Raw genomic sequence first — 24,317 nt, forward strand, 5'->3', positions numbered from 1 at the left:
AATCCCGGCGTCCCATATGGTCCCCCGTGCCTGCCAGGAGCAATTTCTGAGCATGGAGCCAGGAGTAACCCCTGAGCACTGCCAGGTGTGACCCAAAAACCAAAAAAAAAAAAAAAAAAAGAAATTTATGCATGTATTTAGAGAATGGTCCATTATTTTTTTATGTAACTGTCCAGTTTCCTCAATGCTATTTACTAAAGATATTTTTCTTTCTCTTTTGTAAGGGCTTGGATCCTTTAACATAGATGAAATGATAATATCTGTGTGCATTTAAAACTGGGCTTTCATAGGACTGGAGAGATAGCATGGAGTTAGGGTGTTTGCTTTGCATGCAGAAGGATGATGGTTCGAATTCTGGCATACCATATGTCCCCCAAGTCTGCTAGGAGTGATTTATGAGTGTAGAGCCAGGAGAAAGGCCTGAGTGCTGCTGGATATGACTCAAAAACAAAACAAAACAAAAAACAACCCCCCCAAAAGAACTGGGCTTTCGATACTGTTCCACTGATCATATGTATCTTTATTCCGATACATCACAGATTTATTACAGTTGCGTTATAATATACTTTTGAGTCAGGTAATATGATGCCTCAATTTTCAGTCTGCTATCATGGTTATTTTACTATTTTATTTAAACACCATGCTTTACAAAGTATTAATAATACAATTGTTTCTGACATTTAATGTTTTGACTGCTTTGTAACATTCTCTCCACCATTGTCCCCAGTTTCCTACCCACTCACCAGCCAGTCTCTTTAGCAGGCCCAAAATAATTGATCTTATGTGGATTGTTATAACTAAGTGGCTAATGGAGTTATTTAAAGTACTTTAATAAAAATTGTTCAAAACTTTTTTTTTTTAATATGGAACTCTTCACGAATTTGCGTGTCATCCTTGCGCAGGGGCCATGCTAATCTTCTCTGTATCGTTCCAATTTTAGTACCGTATTTTCCAACTTATAAGACGACCTTTGAAACAAAAAAAAGTCAACTGAAAATCGGGGGTCGTCTTATACGCCGAGTATATCCCGAAAAACGTTTCAATATGCCGCTAAACAAAAATCGTCTGGATATTGCCACAAAACGAATTTTCCAACTGGATCCTGCACCAATCACTGCAAGGCTGCTCGGACCGCCTCTCTAACTCAGCCAATCCAAGCAGGCTTTTTATGCATGCAAATTAGACAATGTTCTGAACCCGAATTTACACTGTCAAAAGCCTGCTCAGATTGGCCAGAGTCAGAGAGGAAGTCTATGACAGTATAACCTTTGAACCTTTGCTTGTTGGGATTGGCTCACTGTGGTACATACAGTTGCAGCACAGGAACATTCTATCTGATACAGCGAATATAGGCCTAAACATATGCTTTAACTGCAAAATTAGGGGGTCGTCTTATATGCCAGCAAATACGGTATATGTGCTGTCAAAGTGAGCACTGTTCGAGACTTTTTATACCTCATAGTGTGGTCATGAAGTTATCATCTGAGTGCTGTCTAAATTGTTGGTTGCTAGTTAAACTTTTCTGTCGTTGTTTTTGCTTACTGAGCATTCCCCTCTAATTTGGTGTGCTCCTATGTTTCTAATTTGGTTCTCTGTCACTTCCTATTAGGCATTATGATCTGCACCACTGTTACCGATAGGGTGTCATGCCTATCACTTTCTTTCCTTTCATTACCCTTCAACTATTCTTTTAATCTTCCTCTTTTCCTGAAGGACTGGAAAGATAATACAGGGGCAAGTCACTTGCCTTGCAGATGATCATCTTGGATTTACTCCTGGCACTCCATATGGTCCACTGAGCACTGCTAGGAGTGGCCTCTCAGTGTAAAGCCAGGAGTAAGCCCTGAGTACAGCTGGATGTAGTTTCAAAATAAAAATTAAATAGAACCTATTGACAAAAAAAACTATTTGCATCCTTTACTTCCTCAGAATTTCTTCTAACACACCAATGTGATCTCCTTTTCTGGTTGGTTACACTTGATTTCCCAAGGCCAAAACCTTTTCAAGCAAATTCACACAAGGGACATTAATAAGATTCACACATGGAATGGCAAGGAGGCTGGAATCTTACATATCTATGACAGAAGCTGAAACAGGGATAGGCCTCATAGATAGACTCTGGGTAGGAAAGGAACTCTAGATTCCAGCTTGTGATAAAAAAAATTATTAGATATCATTTACTTGGGTGTTTTATACATACTAGACACCACTCTGGGTGTTTTATGTGCTTTGCATAATATGTAATCACCAAGTTTAATGAGGGAAACAGAATTGAAGGAATTTGGATGACTTGCCCTTAGGAGCTCAGCAGGCATTCAAACTCAGGCAGCCTTCAGCTCCCACCTGGCTTTCATCAGTTCATGTTCAAATGAGGGTGTTGACTTTCATGTTGCCTTTGCACTCAATCTACACACAGAGCATCAGGACACCATTGGCTCCATGTCGATCTTGTTGCCTTTCAGATCTTCTCCTACTATTGCTTGTTAGCCTCCTCCAACATCTTTTATGTTCATGTGGGGTTACTAGTTTTACCACATTGGATACTAGAATGACAGGTGACTTCAGTACTACGGTGGCATAGAAGTGGATTGCTTGCTTTACTCTCTTCCCTTCTTCCAGGGAAAGAAAACTTTCATTCTAGGGGATCAAAGGGAACAATCAGTAACAAGTCTGGGTTCTTACATCTTGATATAGAGGAAAGTTTCTCACTAATCAAGGTCATAGACCCAGAAACAGCATATACATAAAAATTAATCTTTTGTTTCACATAGCCATTGAAATTTGGGGTTTCTCTGCAATGTATATCATGAACAAATGTAGTTTGCAAATCCTCCTTGAGAAAATAGATCTAAGGCAAGGGGTTTCCAGCACTGCCATGGTCACGATATTTTACTTCATAGTTCTCTCTTAACTTTTTAAAATTTTCTCAGGTATCATTTTCTAAAACTATTTTCTTGCAAATGCTACTGGAATTTGTGGTTCTTACACTGCTGAACCAACTGCCTTCTTGATTTTTTTGTTTTTTTTTTGGGGGGGCACAGTGATGCTCAGGGGTTACTCTTGACTATGCGTTCAGAAATCACCTGGCTTGTGGGACCATATGAGATGCCAGTGATCGAACTTCGGTCCATCCTAGGTCAGCCGCATGCAAGAGCAAATGGTCTACTGCTGTGCCACCGCTCCAGCCCCCCACTGCCTTCTTATAAGTTACAAAATGCACTGATTTTCTCACTTAATGTTAATATTGTTGTTTCATCATATTATGTCATTTATAAAATAAAAAATTCTTAGTTTGGGGGGACAGAACTATAGGACATTGGATAAGGTGTTTGCTTGTATGTGGTTGTTCTGGGTTCTCTGGCATTCCATCTCGTTCCCTGAACACGGCTAGGAATGACCCCTGAGCATAGAGCCAGGAGTGACTCCTGAACACTGCCAAGTGTGCTCCCCTCCATGTTCTTTATTTTTTAATACTTGATCCTGAAAATGTTTGGAGTATCATGGGAACTTAATTAATATTTACTCTTTAATTACACAGCTTTATATTGAGATGGTATTCAGTGTATTTCTGTTGACTCAGTTAATGCTATGATGAATGGGTGGAAGGATGGATGAATGGATGAATAGGGACTCTAGTTTCCTTGTTGATTATCACATAAGGAAGTTTTGGGCTTAGCTCCATGTAACCTCTTGCATTAAATATTCAGTGAATCAAAACAATTGGGTAGAACATTCTTGGTATTAAAAACTTTATTTCTTACAGCAGTTTTGGGTTCATAGAAAAAAATAAGCTAAAGGTAACGGAGGATAACAGATCTATATACCTATAATCTGTTTCATTATGGAACCCAGACCAATGACAGTTGTTAGATTCAAAGGACCTAGACTGACACATCATTATGACTGAATATAAAGCCCATAGTTTACATTAGGGTTTACTCTTGGTTTTGTACCTTTTATGAGGTATACTTAATGCACTTAAGTAGTAAAAAAACAGTTTTATTATTTAGAGTTATTTAGAGTTGTGCATATTTATTATTTTCTGCACCCTAACCCATGGAAAATAGGTATTCTTTTGCTCTCTCCATGTTTAAAAAAACTTCTACAGTGTCACTCAACTGGAATAATATAATGAGTTGTCTTTTCAGACTTGCATCTCTTATGTAGTACTATATATATATATATATATATATATATATATATATATGTAAGTTTTCTTCATTTCTCTCTTTGGCTTGATAGCTCATTTATTTCTAGCACTAAATATTATTTATTTTCTGGATGTGCCACTGTTTCTTAATTCACCCAAATAAAGGATATTTTGAATGCATGCAAGATTTGGCAATTAAAAAATAAAGCTGCTACAAACATCTGTGTGCAAGGTTTTTAGTGTGTGTGTGTGTGTGTGTGTGTGTTCACCTAAGCTTTGGGTAAGTACCACGTAGCTTGATTACAGGATTATACAAGATTATAATTAGTCCTACAAAAGCTGCAAAACTGACTCCCAGATTGGTTTCATTTTGCATCCCAATCAGCAGTGAATGCAGTTCTTGCTGTTTGACCCCCTAACTAGCCAGTGGTTTGAGTTTTGATCATTGTAATATGGTGTACTGGCTTTGCATTATTTTACTTGCAATTACCTAATGACATGTGATATCTTTTAATATGCTCACTTTCCACCTGCATATATCCTTTGGTGTGCTCTCTACTAATCTAGATTATAATTAAGATGTTTACTTTCCTGGGGCCAGAGTGATAACACAGCACGTAGGGCATTTGCCTTGCATGGGTCTAATCTGGGACCTACCCTGGTTTGATCCCGGCACCCCATATGTTCTCTAGAACCTGCCAGGAATGATTTCTGAGCACAGAGCCAGGAGTAACCCCTGAGCCCTGCCGGTGTGGCCCAACAACAACAACAACAACAACAACAACAACAACAACAAGATTAAAAATAAGATTTTTACTTTCCTATTGTTGAGTTTCAAGAGTTCTAAGCTTATTTTGGTTAATAGTTATTCTTTTATTCTTTTCTTTTCTTTTTTTATTTAATAGTTATTTATTTTATCAGATATTTCTTTTACAAAATTTTACATTGTAGTCTATGGCTTGTTTCTTCATTCTCTTGAAATTGTATTTACAGATCAAAAAAATTTTACTTTGCAAGATAAAAAAGCTAAGCTATGACACATGACAGCTTATCAATTATTTCTTCTTGAATATGCCTTTGGTGTTGTATCTAAAAGTCATTGTCAGATTCAAGGTCAAATTGATTTTCTTCTGTTTATTTTCTATACATTTTATTGCTTATATTTTTCACTTAGATCTGTCATTCTTCTTTAGTTCACTTTTCTAAAAGGGTGTTAGGTATGTGTTTAGATTTTTGTTTCAGTTGGCTATCCAATTGTTTTACTGAGTCTATTTTGAGTGCTTTTATTTTATATTGTTCCTTTTTTATCCTATTTTACATTTTTCTATCTTTCCCTCAACTGATATATTTATCTGTATTCACTAATAACGAAGTCTTTATTACTCTGGCTCTATAGTAAGTCTTAAAGTTTAGTATTACCAGTCTTCTGACATTATTTCTCTCTTTCTGTGTAGACTGTGTATTTTGAGTCCTTATATAAATTTTAGAATTTATTTATTCATATCCAAAATATAATTTTCTGAGACTTTTATTGGGATTCCATCAAGTTTTATAGATCAGGTTTGGAAAGAAATGGCATCTTTACACTCTTGTGTCTTTTTATACATGGATATGGAATGTCTATTTCTCTATATAGTTTTTGATATCTTCCACCAGGATTTTACTTATGTAGATAATTAGATCATATATAGATAGATGGAAATTTGAAAGAATTTTATTTTGGGGAATATTGGTGCAAATTTTAATTTGCATTTAATTTTAGAAGCCCATTTTGCTCATTGCTGTTATATACATAATGCAATATACATATATATATACAATATACGTAATGCAATGTATATTAATTTCATATTCTATATTTTCTTATCATCATTTATTAATTTCAGGAAGATATTTTGATCATGTCACCTATGAACAGAGACCTTTGTTTCTACATTCCCAAAATGCATGCCCCATTTCCTTGTCATAATTATATGTTCTAGGAATTCCAGTGTGATATAAAAAATAGTGGAAAGAAGGGACATCCTTTCCTTGTTTCTGATCTCTGTGGGAATGCTTTAAGATTCTTACTGTTTTTATGATGTTAACTTATGTTATCGATGTTTTATCAGCCAAGTTACTCTCTATTCTGAATTTGACAAGAGTTTTATTATGAGTGGATGTTGAATTTCATTAAGTACTTTCCCAGCAGTTATTGAAATTATCATTAAATTTTCTTCTTTAAAGATGTGATGTATTGCATTAATTTTTTGAATATTGAATTAGTCTGTGTTGCTGAGTAAATATTACATAGTGATTGTGTATAATTAATTTTGAGACAATAATGTGGTGTCAGGGATAAAACCAAATGCAAGGCATGAACCTTAACCTTTTTATTCTTTCTCATGAGCTTAATTAAAAATTTAAATAGTTTGTTGGGTATCATTTAAATACTTTGTTGGGTATCACGTTTAGGACTTTTGCTACTATATTCTCAAGGTATATTTATCTGCCATTTCATTCCTATGATGTTATTGCTTATTTGAATATTATGGTGTTACTAGCCTCATAGAATGAGTTGAAAAATCTTCCCTTTACTTCTATCTTTTGAAAGATTATGGAGATTTTATTTCATCTACCACTTTTGTATAGTTCTGCCACTTCTGGTTATAGTCTTCTCATTTCTGCTTTCTTATTTTCTTGAACCTGTACAATTTTTTATCTGAGTTCATTAAACACTCACATCAAAGTGTCTCTAAAGTTGTTTTTTTTTTTTTAATCTTAGAAACACTAGTTATGTTTGGTGCTGGTAGAGCTTTTTGGGGTATTATTTTTCTTTCTTGGGCTTGGTGGGCTTTTATAAAGTTTTTCTGTGTCTGCTTATGTCTAGGTGGACTTTTATAATTCTTAAGAGCTTGTAAGCATTGTTCATTCATATTTTTATAAGAATACTTTTAATGACTAATCCCTAGAGGAAGGAAGGGCTATCATAGAATTGTGGATTTTGAAAGGTGACTTTGGAGTGAAGTTGAAGGAATAGAAACCTTAATATTCGGCTGATTAAAGTTGGAAAGAAGGGGATATACAGAATGATCTCATTTATATATGGGACATAAAATTACACACACAAGCTCAAAGATAACATAATTGTGTTTGTTGGGGAGAAGGTTTAGAAAAAGAGTCATTGGGGTTTTGGGGAAGGGGAAGTAGATATACTGGTGATGGGTGTATAATTGGAATTATGTGCATGGGAAACTACCAATAACAAACAATGTTATAAATCACTGAACCTCAATAAGTTTTACAAATTAATTAATTAATTTCTTTTCTTCGGGGTGCAGTGAACTTTTTTGACGGTTCAGAACAAGGTGGGGCTCCTGGATTCTCTCTTTAATCAGGTGGTCTGGAATGGAAATGAAGTCAGGAGATTCTCAGTATGTTGGATGAGTAAGGGAAGGACTCACCAGCTGATGAGGCTTCTTCCTCTTAGTCATCTTACAAAGATGGTGGTCCTGAGTGACCTCCTATTCCTTGAAGTTCTTAAGGACCATGAGATCCACCACCATGTTGCTGTAGTCAAACTCACTGTTGTACCAGGAAATGAGCTTGGCAAAGTGATCATAGAAAGAAATGCCAGCCTCATCATCAAAGCTGGGTATTGCTTTTGAAGCCACAGAAGATGACTTGGTCCTTGGTGTAGCCAAGGATGCCCTGGAGGGCCCCCTGTGAAGTCTGTTTCACCACTTTCTTGATGTTGTTATATTTGGCAGCTTTCACAAGTGGCAAATTATATCCGTGACATATGCATTGGACGTGAGGATGCAGAGAGCTATGCTGGATGATCTCAGGAATGATCTTGCCCAAAGCTTTAGTAGCACCAGGGGCAGTGGGAATGATGTTTTAAGCTGTCCCAGCCATTAAGACACAGCTTCCCAGATGACCATCCTTGGTCTTCAGGGTGGTAGGGATGGAGTGAACTGTGGTCTTGAGACCCTCCATGATGCCAATATTGTCACTGATGATTTTGGCCAAAGGGGCCAAGAAGTTATTGGTGCAGGACGTGCTGTTGACCATCTTGAGCGAGTTGTACTTCTTATGGCTCACATCACAAACATGGGGTGTCAGCAGAAAAGGCAAAGATGATAAACCTTTTTGTAGCTCCCTTTCTAGTGAGCCCCAGCCTTCTCCAGGCTGGTGAAGACCTCAGTGAACTCTGCTATATATAAATATATTATGCACCAGTTTGACCCTATATGATGTTTGTGGGGTCTCATCCCTGGAAGATGGTGATGGCCTTTCCCTTGATAATCAACTTCCCATTCTCTGCTTGACTGTGCCATTGAACTTGCTATGGAACATAAAGATCATGCAGCTAAGGTCAATGACGGCCACATCGTCCACTTTGCTGGAGTTAAAGGCAGCCAATGCAGCCTAATCTGTTCACTCTGACCTTCTCTATTCATTGTGTCCCTGGGATGTGGCTGTCACTGCTCAAGAAGAGGCAGCTTCTGTCGAATGGGAGGAGCAGAGATCCTAAATATTAATAATTTCTTAAGCGGTAAAAGAGTCTCAACATTCCACCAGATGAGGATGAAGTTAGGCCTATATTTGGTATCTTTTAAATCTCTGTTACTGGGGCTTCTGACTGGGGTTCTGAAAACCCTGCTTGGCTCCAGACTGGCTCTGCAGGGTGTCTGCTCCACCCTGAGGGTGTTTATCTGATGATTGGAAGGGTTGGAGAAGACACTAGGAAGCTGCAGGCAGGTCAGATGCCAGCAGTGCTCCTAATTATGAGGAATTGGCATAATTTCTTCCTTAAGTGTTTTTGTTTGCTTGTTTTTGGACCACACCTATACGCTCATATACTCAGGAATTACTCCTGGTTCTTTGTTCTTTGTCCCTTCTTCCTTAAAATTTTAATAGAATTCACCAGCCATAAGGACCTGGTACTTATTGTTTAGGAAGATTATTAATTATTGATTTAATTTCTTTACTAGATCTAAATGAAGTCTGATTAGTTATTTGTCTTGAGGTTTTGATAGCTTGTGGAATTGGCAGGGGGGTTAGTTTGTTTATGGGTCATCCCTAGCAGGGCTCAGGGCTTACTCCTAACTCTGTACTCAGAGATCACTCTTATAGAGGCTGAGGGGACCATATTCTGTGTAGTGCTGGGTATTGAACCAGAGTCAGCTGCATTCAAGTCAGTGCCTTAACCACTGTGATAGCTCTCTGGCCCTATATTATGTTTTTAAAGGAACTAGTGCATTTTATCTAGGGTTATGACTTATTGTTACAGTATAAGGTTACTCACCATATGCTTTTTCATCCTTTTATGTACTTGGGAAAGATACAAGATGTGGGATTATATTTCTCAATATTTCTATATTTGTTCTGTCAGACTGGCTTAAAATATATATTTTATTGACTTTCCAAGAAACCACTTTTGTTCATATTTTATATTGACTGAAACTTTTATTTCTTTTCTATTTATAATTATTTGTTTTTACTTGGGTTTAAATCGGGTTACTTTGGATTTAAATTTTTTATCTGGAGTGCAATTTGGTTAAAGCTTGTATTATCTCTAGATCTTTATTTTTATGATTCATTTAATATGACTTTTCCTTTAAGTGCTATTTTCACTACACTACACAAAATATGTTACATTTTTATTTTATTTAGGAAAAATTTTAAATTTTTCTTAAAGTTATTGGTATTATTTTAAGGAATTTGAGATTTCTGTATTTTCTTTTATCGATTTTTAGTTAACTCCCTAGAAGTTCAGAATCTGACTATATGATTTCTAATTTTCAAATTTTCTTGAGTTGTGTTTTATGGTCCAGAATGTAGTCTTTATTGGTGAATGTTCCATAAGAGCTTGAAAAGACTATATAATCTGTTATTACTGGATAAATAGCTGATAGATGTCAATTATATCCATTTGACTTATGATGCTGTTGAATTCCACTATGTCTGTACTGATTTTCTGCCTGCTGAATTTTCCTGTTCTTGATAAAAGGTGTTTGAGTTTCTAAGTATAATAAAGAATTCATTTATTTCTCCTTTCACTTTTGTCAGTTTTTATTTTTTATTTTTTTCATCATATATTCTGACACTGTTGTTAGAGCACATCCATGTTAAATACTGTTGTCTTTTTTTTTTTTTGCAGTATTGGCACCTTTATAATTATGCAATGCCTCTTTTATGCCTCATCATGTTCCTTGTTCTAAAATCTGTAGTTTTAACTGAGCATCACATACGATTGTTTTCAAATTTTGTCAGCATATAAGTTATGTTTCTTTGTATTTTCACAATTTTTCTTAAGTGATTTTCCTAATGTAGGCAATTTACATATTTTTTTTTTTGCCTGTTCAGGGGTTTACTCCTGACTCTGTGCTCAGAAATCGCTCCTAGCAGGCTCGGGAGACCATATGGGATGCCAGGATTTGAACCACCATCCTCCTTGCATGCAAGGCAAACACCCTACCGCTGTGCTAGCTCTTCGGCACCTGGCAATTTACATCTTAAATAAACCCAACACTGTACCACTTTATGGGTATGGTAAATACTTTATAATAATATAATACTACTAGTTCTTTTATTCCAGCCTTGAATTAACTTACATACAAATGTATATATACATGTGTGTATTGTGCATATACAAATCTAAGAATATCTAATGAAGATTTTGCTGTTGTCTTTATTATTATTTGTAACAAGCTAATTTTTGTTAGATTGTTTGGATATTTCTTGCTGTAGACCAAAGCAGGTCTATAGGTAAGAAGTTATGGGGCCGGAGCAATAGCACAGCGGTAGGGCGTTTGCCTTGTACGCGGCTGACCCAGGACGGACTATGGTTCAATCTCCGGAGTCCTATATGGTTCCCAAGTCAGGAGCGATTTGTGAGTACATAGCCAGGAGTAACCCCTGAGCATCACCGGTGTGGCCAAAAAACAAAACAAAACAAACAAAAAAAGAAGTTACATCAATTTTTGTTCGAGAAAGTTTATTTCTCCTTCACTTTGAAAGATAAATTTAGAACAAAGAATGCTATGTTGATGGTTTTTTCTCCCAACACTAAATATTTTATTATACTCTTTTCTTGTTTGTCATCATTTTTCTTAGAAATCAGATGTAATTGTTATATTTGCTCCCATAATGGCAAGCATTTTTCATCTGCCTTTTCAATGTAGTTAGAAATATTTGATTTCTAAAGTTTGAATATAATAAACCTATATGTAGTATTGAGTATCTATTTATTTATTTATTTATTTATTTTCATTGATAGTGCTTGGTGTTTTCTAAGTATCTCTGATTTGGTGGAGAACTAATTTAAGGGAAAATTTCTCAAATGTTGTCTATTCAAATACTGTTTCTTCCCTTTTCTTTCTTCTACCTTCTCTTAGCATGCTTGTTATACATAAATTATACCTTTTATAATTGCATAGTTCGGGACTTAGCAGTTTCTTTTACTTCTATTGTCATATCCTCAAGCTAAGAGATCCCAACCATGTCAACTCTACTAAGCCCATAAAAGCACTGCTATTGCATATTTTAATCTCTAATATTTATTTTTATTTTTTCAAAGTGCCTGTCTTTCTGATTACATTATCTGTTTTTACACATTGTCTATTTTTCCTACAAAAATCCCTGTCTAACTTCAGTCGGATTGGTATATTAGTTCTCTATCCAGTGAGAGTCAGTCACAGAAAATGACACAAACATATAAGAACCATCCAAGCCTTAGCATCAGTCTGGTGAGCTCACAGACAGGCCTCACAAGCTGGCCATTTATTAAAGACAATATTGCTCCCCACACCCCCCACCTACTTCCCTACACATGAGTAATTGTTTATGTTGACAGACATTAGAACTAGTTAACACATTCAATGGATACATGAATAGAAGCAATGGATATTCCACATAGCCAATCATCAGTCAGCCTTAAAGTATAAAGCAGGGTCATTATGACAGTTTCCCATTCTGCCTTTGCCTATGTCACCCTTTGCAGGTAGAAGACCCTAAACTTTTTTCCTAATTTTTCCTGGATATTTTTGCTTGCCCTAAAATCTATTCTATCCTTTCCTGGATAGAAAATTTGTGCTGTCTATTTATATTCTAAAGTCTGTTTTGCCCAGGGTTTTTCAAGTTCCAAGCATATTTTTTTTTATCAACATAGTATAAAGCTTTTAATGTTAAAAGCTTACAAGTAACAGTAAAACACAATACACTTGGCATCTATAGGGCATACACAGGAGCACATGCATGTATATATGATAGTGAAAGGAAAGTGCCTTTTCTGCTCTACTATCTCTTTGACCCTAAATGAGCATTTTTTAAGAAGCCAAACAATGTTATCAGTGTTTAGTAACTAACATCCTTAACTTATTATAGTTTTAATGAAAATTATGCTCTGGTAATTTAAATATTCCTGACATATTAGACCCCAGTTCTGGTATTAATTTGATCTCAACCAGTGCCATTTGCCTTTCTTTTAGTAAACCTTGTAATTTATTTCGAGAGGTAGATGCAGAGAATGGATGAAAGTGTTGTGGATAAGAACAGGTGTAAATGCAGTATGAGCCTGGTTGAATGGTCCTGGATTCTTCTGACCTTGCTGAAAATTGACTACCAGTTGCAACATTCAAATTTGAAAAGGAGAGAAAGTTTATTGAGAGAAAAGATCAGAAGTACTCCTATAGGGGAGGGCTATCAGAGCATCTTAGAACAGTTGTTGCTAGGGCTTTTTATAGGCTTTCTTTACAGTACACTGGCTTGGATCACTGCTCTAGCATTAAAGATGCTAGATCTGTTTTTCTTTTAATTGTCTGACTGGATTAGAGTACCCTAACATTGCCAGGTAGGGTTTGAGAGAAGTGTCTGAACATTTCACTGGTCTATAATGTGGCTCTGGGTACATTTTACAAAAGCTGAACCCTCTGAAAGCTGCAGCCTTTTATAGTGGCTTGGAGACTTTGGAGATTATTGATAATTTTTTTCCTAGCTAGAGAAGATTGTTGATTCTTTCTCTGCTTTGTCCTAGAAAGAATTATAAATAATATTATAAACTCAGTCTGAGGAGTTCTTTGCAAGTATACTAGAAGGTAGAAAAGTGATGGAGTTAATTTTATTTTGATTTGTTTTGTCTGCTTCTTTGGGGGCCACATCTGGCCATGCTCAGAGATTACTCCTGGCTTTGCACTTAGGAATTACTCTTAGAGGTGGTGAGGGATTATATGGGATGAGGGGAAATGAATTTGGGTGAGCAACTTGCAAGTGCCTTACCTACTGTACTCTCCTTCTAGTCTCCAAGAAGTGAAGTTTGTAAGGTGGTTTAGGATGGAGTATCTCCTTGCTACTGATAGGGAAGAATGGAAGAATCCCTTTCAAAGTCTACAGGCCTTGAGTCTCATGTTGGGAAAATGTGGAATGAGGCAAGTGTCCCATACCACAAAGTTCCAGTCTGGTTAGCCTGTAGCCCACCTCCTAGATTATGAACATGTTGTTTCTCAGATTTTTAATATTCGAAATAGGGTCACTTGAATCAGAAAGGCTATAGTTGGGGATTCCCTTTTTTATCCTACAGTCTTGGGCCTGATAAATCTGCTGCAGATTAGTTTCTGGCTAGATCATTTATTTGGAGTCAGATAATCTCAAGAAACACAAAATATTTTGGTGTGTAAAATCACCCCACTCACCATATCTCCAACCCCAGATGAATGAGTCTGAATCAGGGTCACTCAGGAAATAATCCAACCAAGCTGAGGGTGAAACACATATAGTCTGGCAGTCTTCCTAGGATCTCCACCAAGCTGCCTGCCAGAACTTTGTTTTGTATTGAGTACAGAGACCACCCCTGGGTGGGGCAGTAAGGACAGAGCTCAGGCTATCCTGAGCCAGTCCCAATCAGGTTTACAAGTAAGACTATTTCTGTTTGGGGGTAAATCTTAGTTGTAAACAAACATACAAAGAAACCAGGAATGACCTTTGTTTTAGATAAAATAAAGTGTAACTTAACAGTGGTGTTTTAAAAAATAGTTTCTTTCTCAAGGTGGATCCTGAGCTGCTTGCTCCCTGCTCTGGGCTCTGCCCAATCTCCAGCCACTTGGAACCTGATGCCACTTCCAATTTAGATTCCTCCAACCGAGGTGTGTGCAGTATGCACTAAACATACCAGGAATCTGACTACAGGAAAAAGTCATCCCCCATCACTAGGAACTGAGCAGACACCTGTTATGGAGACTGTACTTCATTCATATAACACACTCTAAGGGCAGCTGGAAGGTCTTATTTCATGGAGGCCAACGTCCTGGCAACTTATAGGAAGGAACAGATCTGCACTTGCTTGCCCCACTGAAGCACCTTTTATGGTGTAATGGGAATAATCTAAAGAAGAGAGAGGCCTAAATAGTAGTTTGTTAGTGTTAAATGGTTAGTACTCAGATAACCAGGAGTCTAAAATCCCATTGTCATCACTCCCCCAAAATCTAATAACAACGGAGAAAATGGAAGAGTTCAGTTGTTTTGGCAGACAGGGACAGAAATCCAAGCAAGCTCTCAGGTCCCTCAAAATTCTCATGCTTGGAAGTGGAGGGTTTCAAATCAACACTGTGCAAAGGAAATTAAGCAATCACTGAGAAAAGGATTCAATCAACTCAAGAAAAATTGATTCAAAGTATGAAAGAATACCTACAAATGGAATTAAAGGAGTTCCAGAACACAATAACAAGCCACAGCAACAGAATTCTGAATGTAAAGAGCCGTATCCGTGAACTTGAAGACAAAATACAACTCATCAACAACAATAAAGTTGGCAAAGATAAAAGAAGTAAAAGAACGGAAGAAAATATAATACCCTTAACATATAACAGCATGAAGAATAACCTCTGAATTATAGAAATATAAAAAGAGGAAAAAAGAAAGGGGAAGAGATAATAGCTCAGAACTTTTTCAATATCTAGAGAAAGGCTTCTGCACTGATTTAAGAGGCCTCAAAGTTAACAAAATAGGATCACAGAAAAACACCAAGATACATTGTTATCAAAATAGCATGAAGGAGAGAGAGAGAATGAGAGAGAAGTAACTTCTTAAAGCATTCAACAAGAAAGGAAAAACCTTAAATGCAAGAGAAATAAAATAGTTATCACAAAAACTCTCCCATTTTAAATTATAAATGCAAGAAAAGAGTGGAAGCACATATACAAAGTACTAAATGAAAAAAAAAAACAACCTTTCATTTCAAAGTCTACTACCCAGAAAAGCTGTCATTAGATTTCAGAAGGAGATAAAAACACTTTCAGACAAAGAAGAGTTGGTGATCTTTACTATAATTAAAGCAATCATTTAAGAATTATTGAAAAGGTGGACAGATGATAAAAGACAAATACAAGATTTTTCACTTATCTGTATTCTATAGAATATATGGATTAGGAAATAAAATATACTATAGGAAATATGCGTAGGTTACCAAAGTAACAGAGTTAATAACACTGAAAACATGAGATCTAAGCTGCCACCATTAAACTTTATAATGCACCTTCCAAAGTTGCAGGCAAATGTGGGCTATGAGTTGTGGGGTGACAGATTATGAGAACAGTAATGATAGGAGCTGGCCCTGGTGGTAGGATTGCTGTTGAAATGTTTTCTGCCTAAAACATTTCTGCCTAAAAAATATTTTTTAAAAGGCTAATGGAATAAATCCCTAAAACCGACACCAAAAATAGCAATATAATATTCTACATTAGTAATCTCTTGGAATATCAGTGGATTCACCTTTCCATCAAAAGGCGTTTGAGTGACTGGATGATTCAAAAAATAGTTCATGTTTTTCTGCATACAGGATAAATACAGTCTGAGTGAAAGGATGGAAAATAATTATATAAACCAATGTAATGTTACATAATTACATTAAATAATGTAATTATATAAGTTGAGTCATACTTACATCAGACCAAATTGCAGTTAATCTAAAAGAAGTAATCAGAGATAGATACTATTTATTGGTTAAGGTAACAATAAATCAAGAAGTACTAACTCATAAAAATATGTGTACTAATTGAAGGGTCAGCAAAGTTTATAAAATTTCTGTTCTCTGAACTAAAGAAACACACTGACAGAAATAAAATAGTAGTGGTAGAGTTAAACACTCCACTGTTGCCTTTAGACAGATCAGCATATCAGTAATGATACAAGAATCCTAAATGAAGATTAGGAGAACTGGGATTAGTTAACATATACAGGTTCTTCCATCCAGAAAAAGCTGAATATGCATTTTTTCTAATGCACATAGATTATTCTCCAGGACATATTACATACTATGGTATAATTCAAATAGGCATAAATTCACAACCATAGATATAATACCAACTATCCTTTCACACCACAATACTATGAAGGCAGAAATAAACCATAAAAAGGAGATAGGTTTAAAAAAAACCAAATGTAAGCAGAACAAGATACTACTAAATAAAAAATGGAATAGATCAAAGGGGAAATCAAGGAATATTTTAAAAAATATTCTTGGAAACTAATGAGAATGAGGAAACAATTAGAATCTGTGATACATAGAAAAAGGTGAACTAAGAGGGAAATTCTAAGCAAAACGGGTCCACTTCAGGAATAAAGAAAGGGTTAAATAAGCAACCTAAACACGTCTCCCTAAGTATTTATGGTGTTACACCTCATTCCCCAAATAAAATACCTCTTAAAACAAATGAACAAAGAAACAAAAGAAATGCAGAGTCAATGAACCCAGGAGGTAGCTCTTTGAAGAAAAGAACAAGCTTGACAAAACTTTGGCTGACTCAGAGGAGATAAAAAGAGAAGAGGCCCAATAAATCAGGTCTGAGGTGCAAAGGGATAATTCACAACAGATCCTTCAGAAATCCAAAATATTATGTTTTCTATGAAAATTCTATGTTGTGAAGCTGATGAACCTAGAAGAAATGAACATATTCTTAGAATCATGTAACCTTCCAAAACTGAATGAGGAAAAAAGTAATTATAGTAATTAAAATATAGTAATTAAAATTACAGTAATTAAAAATCTTCCCAAGAACAAAATCTCTGGTCCAGATGGCTTAACTGGTGAGTTTTATCAAACATTTAAGACTTACAGTTTTACATCTCAAGCTCTTCCAAAATACTGATTTGGATTTCTGTGATAAGTGATGCTGAATACTTCTATTGTGTCTATTGGCTATCCATTTATTTTGAGAAGGGTTTGTTTGTTTCCTCTTCCCATTTTTTGGATTAGGTTTGTGAATTTTTTTTGTCATTGTTGATCTTAGTGAATACTTTATATAACTTAGATATTAATACTATTTATAATATTTTGACTGAAATATTTTTCCCATTCAGTTGGGTACCTTTCAATTTAATCTGTATTTTTAACCAGGCAAAAATTTTAATTTGATAAAGTTTCATTTGTTCATTTTTGTTTCGGTTGCATGCATTTTCCCAATAAAACCGTATCATTGAAAACATATTTGAGGTCCAGATCTTGGGTTTCTCTGCTGATATTTCTCTCTCTACTCATGGATTTTGATATTTGATTCACTTTGAAGTGACTTTTGTGTAAGGTATATGAGGTATGAATCCAGCTTCATGTTTTAACATGTATATAGAAATGGTTTTTTATCAACATAATTTGTTAAGATTGTCTTCACTTCACATCCCTGGCTCCTTTGTTAGATCTGGGACTTTGTCTTTGGGTACTCAGTTCTAACCCATTGGTCAGAAAGTCTATTCTCATTCCAATACCATGCAGTTTTGATCACTATAGATTTATGCTATAGTTTTAAGTCAGGTAATGAGATAACTCCCAGTTTTTTATTTCTCGGTATTGCTTTGGCTAGTCATAGTGTTTTATGATTCCATATAAACCTTTTTATATACTGTTCTAAGTCCTTGATGAATGTCATTGAAAATAGACAAATATTGGATGATCTCACTTATCTGTGTACAGGAGGAGAAAATGCAAAGTATCAAAGGGAGGAGGGAAAAAGTATCAAAGCGAGGATACCTAATATCTCCTTGGCCATAGATTACAGAAGTGAGAATAGAAGGAAGACGTCAAGGGGAGTAGTGGAAAAGATGCACAGGACATAACAGAAGCAGGGCTCAGGGACCTCTGGCACACTGTAAATATGTCCTGTCAATGAGGCCATCTGGGAGGATGAAGGAGAGCCTGGAGTTATTGGTTAAAGAAGTTGACACTGATGGTATAATAGGTGTTGGAACATTGTACACCTAAAACTTAACTATGCATACTATGTAAATCATGATGCCTTAATATTTAAACATTTTAAAAATAGTTTTTTCCCCTCTCCCTACAGAGTATAAGGGAATTTTTATCCGAACTCACAGTGTAAAATAGGTAGAGCTCCTGGAGGTTTAACTCATAAAATGGATGCCTTTCCCCAACCCAACCCACCTGGTCCCTTGGAGTTTCCATGTGTCTGCTTTGTCCAATGGCAACCTCCAACAATCCTCTGCACTTGTCGTCTGGACTTTTCTCCACTTGTTGTGGTTCCCACAGACATATGGAGTGGTTCTGTATGGATTTCAGTTCCGCCAAGTTGTCACTCTGTATCTGCTTGTCACCTCAATGTTGGGAGAATTAGTTAGTCCTCAGCATTTTGCAGGGGTTAAGAAGAGTAGTTGAGTTTTGGCTTTGTTTAGTTAGTATTGAGTAGTAAGTGAGATCTAAACTCTCTATTTGCAGAACTAGAAGCCAAAATTGTATTTTAAAAAATGGAATTTTTAGAAAAATTGTATTTTAAAAAGTTCTTTCTTTCTTCTTTCTTTCTTTCTTTCTTTCTTTCTTTCTTTCTTTCTTTCTTTCTTTCTTTCTTTCTTTCTTTCTTTCTTTCTTTCTTTCTTTCTTTCTTTCTTTCTTTTCTTTCTTTCTTTCTTTCTTTCTTTTCTTTCTTTCTTTCTTCTTTCTTTCTTTCTTTCTTTCTTTCTTTCTTTCTTTCTTTCTTTCTTTCTTTCTTTCTTTCTTTCTTTCTTTCTTTCTTTCTTTCTTTCTTTCTCTTTCCTTCTTTCTTTTCTTTCCTTCTTTCTTTCTTTCTTTCTTTCTTTCTTTCTTCTTTCTTTCTCTCTTCTTTCTTTCTCTCTTCTTTCTTTCTCTTTCCTTCTTTCTTTTCTTTCTTCTTTCTTTTGTCCTTCCTTCCTTCTTTTGTCCTTCCTTCCTTCCCTCTCTCCTTCCTTCCTTCACTCCTTCCCTCCCTCCATCCTCCCTTCCTTCGTTCCCTCCTTCCCTCACTCCCTCTTTCCTCCCTCCCTCTTTTCATCCTCCCTTCCTTCCTTCCCTCCTTCCCTCCCTCCCTCTTTCCTCCCTCCCTCTTTTCTCCCTCCCTCTTTCTTTCCTTCCTTCCTTCCTTCCTTCCTTCCTTCCTCTCCTTCCTTCCTTCCTTCCTTCCTTCCTTCCTTCCTTCCTTCCTTCCTTCCTTCCTTCCTTCCTTCTTCCTTCCTTCCTTCCTTCCTGTATACTCTAATATCCCTCAGAATCTTTTCTTATTTTAGCTCTAAGACGTCTGTGTGAGTGAATCTCATTTCTGATGAGATTTGCTTTTTTTCTTTCCTTGTTTTCCCCATTCTCTCCCTGCCTGAATCCATTGTTTGAATTGACTCCTAGTCCCAAACCACATCTCTCTAGTATAGTGGTTTTCAATTGCTGGTCTACATATACATATCAGTCCACACACATGAAAGTATTGAGAACCATGGTCAACTTCACTTGTCTTTAACTTCCAGTGTGCCATCAAAGCATGGACTGGACATTGGTCTGTAGGTGGGCAAAGTCTGGAAACTACTGCTCTAGTCTTCATCTGGTGCCTTTGTGCTCTCTTTCTAGCTAAAAACAGAGTTTCCAGTGCTTCTTGGCGCTCCTCTTAATTGGGGGGGGGGGGTGACGGAGCATATCTGAAAGTTCTCGCACCAGAGCATCTGTTGTCCATTTATTTTCTCCGTCTCTATCCTGTGCTGGGTCCTGGGGTGACAGGTGGAGCAGGAGGAAGCATTGAGCATCCCTCTGTCCATAATGATCCGATGGCTCCCAGCCCACTAACCTACACAGCAGTAGCCACTTAGCTCTCAGCAGCTGCCTCTGCCCCACTGCGATGTGGAGTTCCGTGCAGACTGGACTCTGAGCACTATTAGGACCTCTTGGCAAAATGCCCTAAACCCACATGGATCATCCATGCAGGACTGCCTCCGCGTACAGAGGCAGTGCCTGTTACTCGGAAACCAGTGCTTTCCCTAGGATGTGCTTTTTTAGTGAATAAATCAGAGCATCTTGGAAGCTGATGAAAACAAAAGCAAATAAAACGTGAGTGATAAATCAGGTGGGTGGCTCATTTTTCCAGCAGGAGGAAAGGAACTTGGGCTCTTTATGCGCTTAAACAGCTCTCTCCTCCTTTCCCATCAAAGAGAAAAGAAAAGAAAAGAAAAGAAAAGACAGCTGCAAACTGAATCATGGTGGGGAATCAGGGGAATCCTACAGGAAGGTTGGGAGGGAATTTCATCGGTTCCCACTGAAAGCCAGGACAGTCACAGATCCCCACTTCCTCCACTCCATTTCAGATTTTTTTATTGGGGACATTTCCGCACACTAGCATACCTGGCAGAAATTTCAGCCCAAATAATAGGAAGAAAATTTGCTATTGAATTTAGGATTTGATGTTGGGCTTCAGGTCTGGTTTAATCTGGGTGCTCACATGATGTCATACTATCTCTCTTCCCTCTATTTTCTTTTGGGTTCTATACATTTTCAAGGCAATGTGGTTTGAGTCTCACAGCTTTAAATCTAGTGTAAAATATGCATATTACCAAATTGATTCATGCTATATTAATTCCAACATGGCATTTCAACATTAGAGGAGGGCTGTTTGTGCTTTATCTTTTGCCACATTTTATAAGAAACAATATATGTTCTTCTTTTTCTCCCCTGATACTGTAATCATCCATCCTAAATTAAATATGAAGTGAATTATAATTAGACAGGCATTATTTCTTTCTGTCACCCAATGCAAGGGCAAGGTTACACTCTGGTATCCTACTCAGGACATATGTTGACATTTGAATTATAGCTTTGATTAGAGGGAACTTATTTGGACTAAATAATAAGCTCTAGGTACTTAGGTAATGTGTATGAGTCCCTAGAGTCATGTGTGAGGACTCCCAAAGGGAGGATGGGGTGAAAGTTCCCTGCTGTCTCCTGCATTTTCTGTTTTCTTTACATTCCATGCTGTCCCCTACATTTCATTCCACTCTTCAATTTTTGAAAGAATATTAGGTCTATGTTTTGAAAGGGCTCTGTGCCCAAGAACATGTTTTGGGAATGTGAATGGGCCCTTGAATAGGTAAGACACTGGGACCTTAGGAGTAGAACCCAGGAATATTTGTGCACAAGTCTAGACTTTGGCACAGAGTTGGCCTTGTCCTATTTCCCTATTAATTTCCAAGACTGAAGGGCACTCTCTAGAGACCAGACACTGTGGGGCACAGTCAGCAAAGAGCTGCTGCTGTTTCTAGGGGCTCTCCTGGACACAGAGATGTGTTCAGACATCCAGGAAAGGCAGAAGACATTACTGCTGCTCACTCTCTCTCTTTGGTGAGAGAGAGGAGAGAGGGAGAGAAGAGAAAGAGGAGAGAGAGAAAGAAGAAAGTGGGGAGAGAGATGAGAGAGGGTGAAAGAGGAAAGAAAGAGGGAGAGAGAGTAAAGAAAGAGGGAGGAGAGAGAGTGGGAAAGAAAGGAGAGGAGAGAGGGGTAACATAGAGAGGGAGGAGAGTGAGGAAAGAAAGAGAAAGAGGAGAGAGGGAGGAGAGTGAGAAGAGAGAGGGCAAGCATAGAACTGTGGGAATGATGGCATGTCTGTGGCTCCTATAAGGAACAACTCCTGAAGAACCAGGTGCTCCATAAGCAGTAAAGTGAAGATAGAGCCCTAACACAGGCACCACAATTGGAGTAGAATTAGCAGAATTTGATGGGGTAAGTTCACAGTAGTATCAAACTGGTAAAGAGGATGGGATTGGCACCACCAACCAGGTCTCAGCATACCCTGGTATGGTGGGTGCCCTACAAGTAGTTTAGTTAATCAAATTGGTCATGCCTAAACTCCAGAGTCATGACTGAGGGATCCCCAAAAGGGAGGAGGAAGTGAATACACCCTGTTGTTCTACTCTACTTTTCATACCTTTGTGATCTTTTATGTTATTGGCCCCTTGCCCAGTACCACCCCTACAAGAAGAAAACCCACTCAACTCAACTTTGTCTCATCTATGGCTAGAACCCCATCTCCATGGTTTCCTGGTCAGGCTGAGGTGCTACAGCAGATAGGGAAAAGGCTAATACACACCCACATTTATGTCTCAGAGCATAGAAGTATAAGTAGGCCCAACACCAACCATAGTTGTAGAATAACAGGAAGAGGGTAAAATTGCCAGACAGTCCAGAGCTGAGGCCACAGAGTGTCCTGACTGATAAGACAAGAAGTCTTGACCTACAAAGAAAGAAAACATAACAAAAACCAAATAATCTAGCCAAGAATGTTCTAATCCTTGGGGCTAGAATGATAGTACCCTGGATAAGGTAATTAGCCATTTGTAAACCTGACTTGGGCTTGATCCCTGGCATTCCATATAGTCACCTGAGCACTGCCAGGAATGCTGGGTGTGGCTTAAAACAAAAAAACAAACAAACAAAAAATAATGTCCTAAGCATTATATCTGCTTCTGTACAATTGTTTGCTGTTGGTAATTACTGGAATTGAGGGTGGGTGTTTGGAAAAGACCCATGAATTTTGTATAATTGACTGTTCTCCCCTTGTTTGGGAACTCCAAGTCTCTCTGCTTGTAGGCTCTCAGTGCTGAGTTTTAATAAATTTATCTCTAGACTCTTTACTGTGTGTCTCTATTCTGCACAGCAGATGGCCAATTAACAGAAGTTGAGAGTCCACAATGAAGGCTCTGGTGAGTTCACTCTGCCCAGTTCAAATACTTGTCTTCTTGCTGAGTCTTTCTATGACAGAAAAGGGGAACGGGAGATTAGAGCGCAAATCTCATTCATCTGATGCTCTCCACCCTCTCTTCCCCCGATGCCCCGCTGCTAGGACCTAACTCCCCTCAACAACTCACCTCCTAATACAATTTATTACATTAGAATTAGAATAATTAGGGGATCAGAATCAATATCCTAAATTTTAGGAGGACACAAATATCTCGTGACTGAGACCTGCTAGTGAGATTCACTGGACCATTTTGTATTTGAATCTTTACTGAAATTCCCCGTGGCATGAGCCTCAGCTTATATTTTTGACATCTTCTTCACCTTCCCTGTGTTTTGCTTCTTTTGTTTTATTTGACAAATTCCTCCACCCTTGTGCACTCATCAGTTCTCTGAAATTATCCCCCAGCTTCAGCTTTGGCACCACATAGGAAGCCATTCTGCTGAGACGGATTGAATAGCTCTAAGAGAAGTCATCAGGATGCTCATGGTTGCCTTGGAATCAAACCCGGAGGTCTGAGCAATGCCCGCTAATGTCAGTAAGGTTCGATCTACACTTCTGCTTTCTATCTTCAGTTGGTTGGTTTTTCTCCATCACACTTGTCCATCTCCTAGTAACACAGAGCTGAAGTATGTAGACATGATGTAGGCAAACACTAGTATCAGTGATATGGCTCTTCCCTTACCAGGCCCAGCAGCCTTTCCAAGGGCCTCTGGAAAATCTTTCCCCATATTTGCTGCAACTGGTTAAATGGCCACCCAAGGAAAACTCTGGGATCAGTCTCTCTAGAAGGTATTATGCCTCCTGGCCACCAATCTGTCCCTGTACTGCTTTCTCTGTCTCCCCAAATCTGATCTCCATCTTCACAATTTAAGCTCAAATCTCCCCTTCCACACAGGCTTAAGGCACCCAGCAGTTTGGGCATATCTTGGGCATGATCCACAATATGCTCAGAACAAAGCTCAATATCTTTCCCCATTTTTCTCTTCTGCTGAGCTTCTCTTCCCAGAATGATCCTTACCTACAGTTTGCACAGATTAGAACCAGGATACTATACTTCCTTCTTTTCCCTCTCCTGCCCTTGCTTTGAAGGGGGTGTGTGTCAGTCTGTACCTTCTTATAACTCTGTCACAGCTATTCTGTTCTGCTCTTCCGCTATGCTGAGCTGCTACAGAGCAGGC

The 24,317-nt window shown here is 37.5% G+C and overlaps 1 non-coding gene and 1 pseudogene across 1 annotated transcript; both read right to left on the minus strand.

Annotated features, from left to right (window-relative positions):
• Positions 1–857: 857 nt before the first annotated feature.
• On the minus strand, positions 858–961 carry LOC126031705 (U6 spliceosomal RNA). The gene has a single exon (XR_007503537.1). It is a non-coding gene; the product is annotated as a U6 spliceosomal RNA (small nuclear RNA).
• A 6,692-nt stretch (positions 962–7,653) lies between these two features.
• LOC126029902 (glyceraldehyde-3-phosphate dehydrogenase-like) lies at positions 7,654–23,867 on the minus strand (annotated as a pseudogene).
• Positions 23,868–24,317: the final 450 nt, after the last annotated feature.

Source organism: Suncus etruscus, chromosome 15 (genome assembly GCF_024139225.1).
Source record: "Suncus etruscus isolate mSunEtr1 chromosome 15, mSunEtr1.pri.cur, whole genome shotgun sequence".
NCBI classification, from domain to species: domain Eukaryota; kingdom Metazoa; phylum Chordata; class Mammalia; order Eulipotyphla; family Soricidae; genus Suncus; species Suncus etruscus.